Consider the following 8,053-nt stretch of genomic DNA (forward strand, 5'->3'; position numbering starts at 1 on the left):
CCTGATCCACCTCCAAAGACACAGCATAATATCCCTCTGACTCTGAAACCTGACCATCCCTCTTTTCCTTTTCACTTATAATGGCCCTTATGATTACATTGGGCCTACCCAACAATCCCGGACAATCACCTTGTCTAAGACGGTTTAATTTACTCAAAGCTGCAGTCCCATTGCCGTGTCAGGTACATACCCATAGGTTCTAAGGATCGGCCTGTGAATATCTCTGAAGGGTTGCCATTTGACATCATATAATATCACTCTTATGGCTCGTAGGAGATGCCACCTACTATTACATTTACATCTGTGCACGTTTTATCTACCCTATGAATTCCCTAAGGACAAAAATTGGCCTGTATTTATCTTTGCGCTCATGGCAAAGTGCACAAAGAGAAAACCGTGCCCAGAGGAAGGAGAAGCTTATAGCCAAGGGAGAAGCCCTCTGCAGCCAGCTGGGGGACCGTGAGTAAGTGCAAGAGCTGTGTGATGGGCCCAGGGATCCAAAGGCCCGTACAAGCAACTCGTCTTCCCTGGCTGCCATGTTTAACCACTGCCATCAAAAACCAACGCACTTGAAGTGCAGTAATCTTCCCAAGAGCTAGATAGCAACACGGAAGCACATCATCACTTTGTAGATGTGTCTCCTCAATTAAATTAGAAAGAACCAAACACATTTTTTTCTGCATTATAGAAAACTATTTACTCTCTCTGCATCTGGTATTCTGCACCTTGTGGAATGGGATTAACATAGTTGAGAATAAGAAAAAGAAATGCTTCCTCACAAAACTTGAAAATAATACCCTTTCAACATTTGAGAAGTTTCCCTCTCTACCTCTGATTTGGGCCCAATTTCTTGAGTCCGTTAAATGGGTGTTCATTCTCTAAATATTTTGTTCCTTTTTGATCATTGTTCTTCAGCCCTAATAAAGATCTTCCTCTGAAAGAGTGTATTTGGCTGACCCTAAATTATTATCAAGTGTTAGATATTAAAACTTACACTCAGTTACATGGTTGCGTATGAATTTTTAACTATTTTCTGTTTATCATGGCCAGCAGCTAAGCATTTTTGATAAGATATCATTTTCACACCCTCCCTCCGTCATCTCCAAAACTGCTTTTTACACTGTTTTATGGCTGGGTGTTCTCTGACACCTTCGTGGTTATATTTCATGCACACTCGCTGTTGCATAAAATGGTACCCCAGTGGCTTCTAAAATCAAACAGGTCTTTTCAGTTTTCTGACTTAGAACTGGAGAGTAGTTTTTCACCAGAGGAATAGAAAAGATTCGTTTTTTGTTTATCTGAGTTGTTTTCCCTTAGGCTAGCAGGTCTAGGTCTTTACTGAGCTTTTTTGAAGGCTCTATTATAAATTTTTTAAAATTTATTTTGGGAGAGATAAAGTATGTGTGGGGGAGGGGCATAAAGCAAGGGAGAGAGAGAATCCCAACCAGGCTCCATACTTTCAGTGAGAAACCCAATGTAGGGCTCAATCTCAGGAACCGTGAGACCACGATCTGAGCTATAATCAAGAATTAGATGCTTAAATGACTGAGCCACCAGGTTCCCCTTAATTAAAAAAAGGGGGGGGTTTAATTCATCCAGTTTCAACCAAAGCCTATGGAAATCACAGTTATCAGGAAAGTCCAATGTTGCATGCTCCAAAGGATAAGCATAAAAATTAACATCACTGGCATAGAATATACCTACAGAAAGCTGGCGTCCTCAGCAGCCCTGATGGAGAGGTATGTCTACCTCAGAGATGATTTCCTTTTCACAGTCTGTTAGTTTCTATAGTCCTCAGTCAAATACCGTGTCATTAATGTCCTAATTTTTTCTGGACCAAAAGGAAGAGGTAAAAAAAATCAAGAAATAGAGTTTTATGTCCATACTCTACCATATATACTTAAAATGTGCATACTTCAACATTATAAAAAGTTAACCTCCAAAGTAACCAAATGTATGCTTACTTAATCTTAAAATTATTGGAATAAATTATAAAAACAAAGAAAACAATATAGAAATATGAAGGAAACAAAGGAAGACGTTTTCCTGATGAAAACAGGATAAATTTGCCTCTTAAGAGAAAAGTTCCTCACAAGAGACCACAAAGCAAAACTCAACTATGCCTGAATAAAACTCTAAAAGCTGTGTGAGTTGGAGGAGGTCAAAGGTAAAAGGATGGGAACTGGTATAACAAACGGAGAGAAGTGGAGACGAAGAGAAAACAAAAGGAGAACAAAGTTAAAAAAGTAACAAAAATAAAACAAGGTAAGTTCAAATTCAGGATCAAAACTAGTCACAAGATAAAGAGGAGCATTTCAGAAAGGAAACCATCAGCCAGGAGATGGGCTGGCAGATAGGAGGATGTGGAATGTCCTCCATTGTTCCTTTACGGGACGGCTATAGAAATCTTATACCCAAGACTCTTGCCAGAATATTCCAGCCGCCTGATATTTTCTGGCTGCTGTGTGAGGGTGTGAGGAGAAACCAGTCTATGATGACTTGGTTTTCCGCATCTTTCCATGAGGACCTGTGGCATCTAAGGTGACCCAGGAATTACTAACGAGCATCCCTGTGCTAATATTTGATGCCTATGTCTTACTTCCTGATGCCCACCTTCCTTGTCTTCAGAGTCGGCTGGGCCCCATGTCTAGCTCCACCAGGTAAACCATGAATAGTCTCAGTCAAGAAGTAGATCTGAAAGAAATGGTCCCTTTCCTCCTTCTGGTGTCCTGTAGGCTTGTTGATGCCTGCATGTGATTGCTGGAGCAGCCATGTTGGGACCACGAAGGGAGTTCGTCTGGGCAGGACACACTGAGAAGCTGGTCTGGGAAGGACACGCTGAGAAAGATGGAAGCAACCTGAATCCCTTTTTTAAACTTTTAAACATTTTCTAAAAGTTTCTCTATTTCTTTTGAGAGAAAGCGAGATGGTGCATGAGTGCACATGTGCATGAGTGAGCGGGAGATGGGCAGAGAGAGGAGCGAGAGAATCCCAAGCAGGCTCTGCACTGTCAGTATAGAGCCCAACGCGGGACTCGATCTCACAAACCATGAGATCATGACCTGAACCGAGACCAAAAGCTGAACACCCAACCTACTGAGCCACCCAAACACCCCGCAGCCTGGATCCTTGATTACATTGCTGAGTCTCTGAATGAACCACTTCTAGAGCTGTTCCGTCCTCGACTTCTTATTGTTTAAGCTAAATTTGTCTGTTGTGTAAAGGCGTTTGTAACTGGTTTTCACTTTCTGACAGCTGAAAACATCCAAACTCATACCGAAGCCTGGAAAATTCATCTTCCACAGCATCCCATATGGGGCACACAGTGGGTTCCTAATCAATTGATTAAGGGAATGATTTTAAACGCATGCATCCAGTTATCTAGCAAAGAGACTTTTTATTAAGAAAAAAAAATCCCTTTGTAAAAGGGTTGCCTTCTCCCAGTTCATCTCTCAGGGTGGCCATCTCCCTAACTGGTACTTTTTATGGCAGCCTATTTTTATTTCACATCTGCCTGTTCATGTTTCACACTTTTTAAAAATTTTAACTGACATTATTGTTTTATTTATCTTCTGGAGACTCTAGTGCATCCTAATGTTAAAATCTTTGTCAAACTGCTCTGTAAACTTAAATCATATGCCTTCAGCTAATCCTCTGGTATTAATTTTGCTGTTATTTTTAGCATGAGATTTCTTTATGAGTTTAGTAAATTTAACTTGTGGGCTCCTATGAGTAAAAGAATCTTCAACTGTAAACTGTGTAGGAGGTGTGGTGTGGTGATATGGTGCGTGGGGGAGGGGGGGCAGGGTATGATGTGTGGCGTGGTGTGTGTCTGTGTGTGTGTGTGCACGTACATACAGGTATGTGCTGTTTTTCGGGTTGCAGAGCCCAGGCTCCCAGGCTCCTCAATCAGAATGATGTTTGCTGTGGTTCAGAGCTCCCGCCTCTGGTGAGATTAGGGATGTGCAGACCAACAATGACCTGGCTCGGCTCTGGTCCTGAGTCTGGTCTCTGAATCCCTGCCGCTTATGTCTGTTGTTCCACACAAGTCGTAGGCTCAACTGTCATTGCAGCTGGCCCCTCTACCTCATTTCAGGGGTGAAAAGTCTCACCTTCAGCCCTGACTTCACATGCTTACCTTTGTGTTGGAAAACACACGGTCTCCATTCCCTGCTTGCAGTAATGTGACAGACACAACCTGGCAGCATTAACTCGATGACTTCAGCTTCGCTCAGAGCTCTCCCCTTCCCTTCCTGTCCATGGCATTGAGGATTTTGTTGAAGAGCGTGCCTATTTATCTTTGCTTTACTCTTATGTATTTGATCCCTCAGAGTTGTATATTTAGAGGAGAGGGGGATCATCTACGTGTTAATCTACTGATTCATTTTTATTGGAATTTCCTTTAATCTTTCTAAAAAATATATGATTACAGTTATTACCTTCCTTAAAGATTCTCAGTGAGTTGTTTTGGATATAAAAACTACCCTTCACATAATGATATAAAAGGGCTTCTCTAGGTGTATTTTGCAAGAACCTCCCTTGAACCTTTTCTGTCTCTCATGTTTTAGAAAATACTTAAGACAATTAATATCTTTGAGTATATGGAACACATGGCTAGACACAGGAAAACATCTAGAATAATTTCTGGCATGGAATTGTCCCTCCATATATGGTAGTGGTTATTGCTGTCTTGACACTTAGCCAAATGTTATCATACAAGAGATTTCTATTAAAAAAATGAGATTTGAATGCATGCCACTTCTTTTCCTTTTTTTCCCCTCTAGATATTAGGATATTCTTCTAAATCTCTAAGCAATGATGGTCATAGAATAAACAGATTGCAGGGGCCCTCGCGTGGCTCAGTCGGTTAAACGTCTGACTCTTGATAGGCTCAGGTCATGATCTCACAATTTATGCGATTGAGACCGGCACCAGGCTCCCGGCTGTCAGCTTGGGATTCTCCTCCCTCTCTCTGCCTCTCCCCTCTCGTGCTTTCTCTGTCTCTCTAAAAATAAATGAATAAGATTAAGAAAAAAAGAAGAAATGGATTGCAACCACATTTTCAGGCANGGTGGCTCAGTCGGTTCAACGTCTGACTCTTGATGGGCTCAGGTCATGATCTCACAATTCATGAGATTGAGACCGGCGTCAGGCTCCCGGCTGTCAGCTTGGGATTCTCCTCCCTCTCTCTGCCTCTCCCCTCTCGTGCTTTCTCTGTCTCTCTAAAAATAAATGAATAAGATTAAGAAAAAAAGAAGAAATGGATTGCAACCACATTTTCAGGCACTGGTAATAAAGATCCCACTGCCCAAAGTTGTTACATATTTGCCCCTCTTCCATTCCTGGCAGACATGACTAATCAACCACTGCCTTCTTCTCCCCAGAGTGGAGGTGAGGCTCCAGGCAGTCACAGTCAGTCCATCAGATTTTATACAAAGAATAAAAGCAATTTTCCATCCCTGCCCGAGATGCATTACCAAGAACAGATCACATGAAGGAAGCAAATGGCTTCTTCTCCAGAGTCCCTCATTTTCAGAAAGTTTAAGCCCATGGGGTACTTTAGAAAGAACAAAAACTGGAATAATAGAATTACCAATGAAATTAAAAGTTATAGTTCAATCACAAACTCTTACTTTGAGAAAATGCTGTCTAATTTGCTGTCTAAACTTACTGATTATCTTACACGTATTTCAAGTGAAGTAATTGGTTCCATTGTCTCCCAAATAATAGTTGAGTGGGAAGCATGTGGTGAGAAGGAAAAATTATCTGGGTTACTTGGTAATAATAGATCATGATAGATCAGTACAACCGGAGACGATGTGCAGGTCAAGAGGATGTGCTAGAAAATCAGAATTACAAGGAAGGGGATGCTACAGAAGGGCAGGACCTTTTGTTTCTGTGGCCAATCAGGAACGTAATGCACCAGCCTATATATATACATCTTGTCAGCCTCTGGCCTACTGACCTCCACGTAGGACTTACACCCCAAACCTGCGTGTACCCTTGAATCATTAAAATATGTTTTCTGTGGCTGTGGACCCACCCTGATACGTTCTTCTACTTTTAACCAAACACATTCTCTTCTTCTGTTTGCCCCTCCGCAGTAATAGAAATAGGAGAAAGGTAGAGCACAAGACATAATTATTATCGCTTGCAAGCTAAGAAACTATTTGTGCCATAAACACGAAATAATATTGTTTACAGAAAAACAGAATAGCCAGAAAGGACTCCAGAAGTTTAACGCAGCAACAGATGCCCCGGAGTGATAAGCGAGTGCTCGCGGAGGAGATGGAGCGCGAGCTCGGTGGCCTGGCGCCACTGTTGTGAAGACAGGTGGCTACAGGTGGCCCCCGGAGGGAGGAGCCACGGCTCCCGTGTCTGTGTCTCTAGGCCATCCGCTAGCGCGCTGTGGCCACGAAGACGGGCTGTGCAGGTGGGGGCTGTTCCTCTTATTTGCCTCCTTCCCTAATGCTCGCAGTTTTAGAACTTTATGTCATGTCTCTGCCCTTGGCATGGCCCTGTCCTGGGCTTCTCAGCCCTAGCTTGAATTAGCTTCACTGCGTATTTCCAGAAGAAATAGGAAAATAAGGAATACTGATCATCCAACAGGAAGGAGAGGAGGAAAGGAAAAGAAGAGAGCAGAATGCTCCTGGGCACAGGGACCTGGCTCTTCTCCTCCTGTCCAGGGACTCTGTTGACTCTGAACATTAAGTTTTACTCTTTGTTTTTTAACGTTAACTTATTTTTCAGAGAGAGACAGAGCATGAGCAGGGGAGGAGCAGAGAGAGAGGGGGACAGAATGGGAAGCAGGCTCCAGGCTCTGAGCTGTCAGCACAGAGCCCAACACGGGGCTCGAACCCACGAACCGTGAGATCATGACCTGAGCTGAAGTCGGATGCTTAAACCACTGACACACCCAGGTGCCCCACGTTTTACTATTAATATCGCTGACATTTTCTTTACGAATTATGGAGCAGGAAGACTTGACCTCCGAGGCATCTTAGAATATAACTGTGCTAACATTTGTTTTTAGTTTTCTTTTTGTTTGTTTAGAAAAATATGGAGCGTTTCACGAGTGTGTGTGTCATCCTTGCACAGCGGCCGTGCTAACCTCTGTGTCACTCCAGTGTTAGTATATATGTCGCCTAAGTGAGCATTGTGCTGACACATTTGGATTTTATTCCCTGCTTCAGACCTTTCAGCGACTCCTTGTCCGCACTTCTTTTTTTTTTTTTTTAATGTTTTATTTATTTCTAGGAGAGAGAGAGGGAGACAGTGTGAGCAGGGGAGGGTCAGAGAGAGAGGGAGGCACAGACTGAAACAGGCTCCAGGCTCCGAGCTGTCAGCACAGAACCTGATGGGGGGCTCAAACCCATGAACCGTGAGATCATGACCTGAGCCAAAGTTGGACGCTTAACCAACTGAGCCACCTAGGCGCCCCACACCCAACATCTCTTGTAAAATATAGCTGATAAGAAATCCAGTCCTCTAAAGGTAGCCTCATTCTATCCAGTTTATAGACATTAATCCATGTGCTTTTTTATACTGCTCCTAAGACGTCTTTCCTTTGGAAATCATTCCGACTCCTATTTCAGACTCCTGCATTCTCATAAGAAACTAGTTTTCTGAATAGGCTTCTAGATGTTTAGAAAGTCCACTAAAAACCTAATGGCTTCCTATGATTGCCACTATTTGAAGGATCATTAAATACTCTAGAAAGCATTCAAAATACCACAAGAGCTCCCAAAACTTTGGGCTCCTTTGAGACCCTTAAGAGCAAACATATACAAGGAAGCAAGTGAAAAGTAAAACGTTGCGTGGGAGACTTCCGTGAGCTCAGGTGCATCAGTGGGTAAACATCTGAATATCCAGCCATTCAGGAGGCCCCGGGTGGAGTTTTCATGGCCTATAGCCCCCGGGCTGAGTGGGCGGTGCTGTGCTGGGGGCTAGGTTCCTGCGGGCTTGGGGAGTCCCAAAAGCAAGAAAAAAACAACAAAAAGAAAAAGTCTGAGTACTACTGAAGAATTAATAATTCAGGATGTTTAAAAGCTTT

The 8,053-nt window shown here is 42.9% G+C and overlaps 1 non-coding gene across 1 annotated transcript; it reads right to left on the reverse strand.

The window, feature by feature from the left end:
* Positions 1 to 7,053: 7,053 nt before the first annotated feature.
* Positions 7,054 to 7,157, reverse strand: LOC144227746 (U6 spliceosomal RNA). The gene has a single exon (XR_013334047.1). It is a non-coding gene; the product is annotated as a U6 spliceosomal RNA (small nuclear RNA).
* Positions 7,158 to 8,053: the final 896 nt, after the last annotated feature.

This window comes from Crocuta crocuta, unplaced genomic scaffold, assembly GCF_008692635.1.
Source record: "Crocuta crocuta isolate KB4526 unplaced genomic scaffold, BGI_CrCroc_1.0 scaffold41, whole genome shotgun sequence".
Classification (NCBI taxonomy): Eukaryota; Metazoa; Chordata; class Mammalia; order Carnivora; family Hyaenidae; genus Crocuta; species Crocuta crocuta.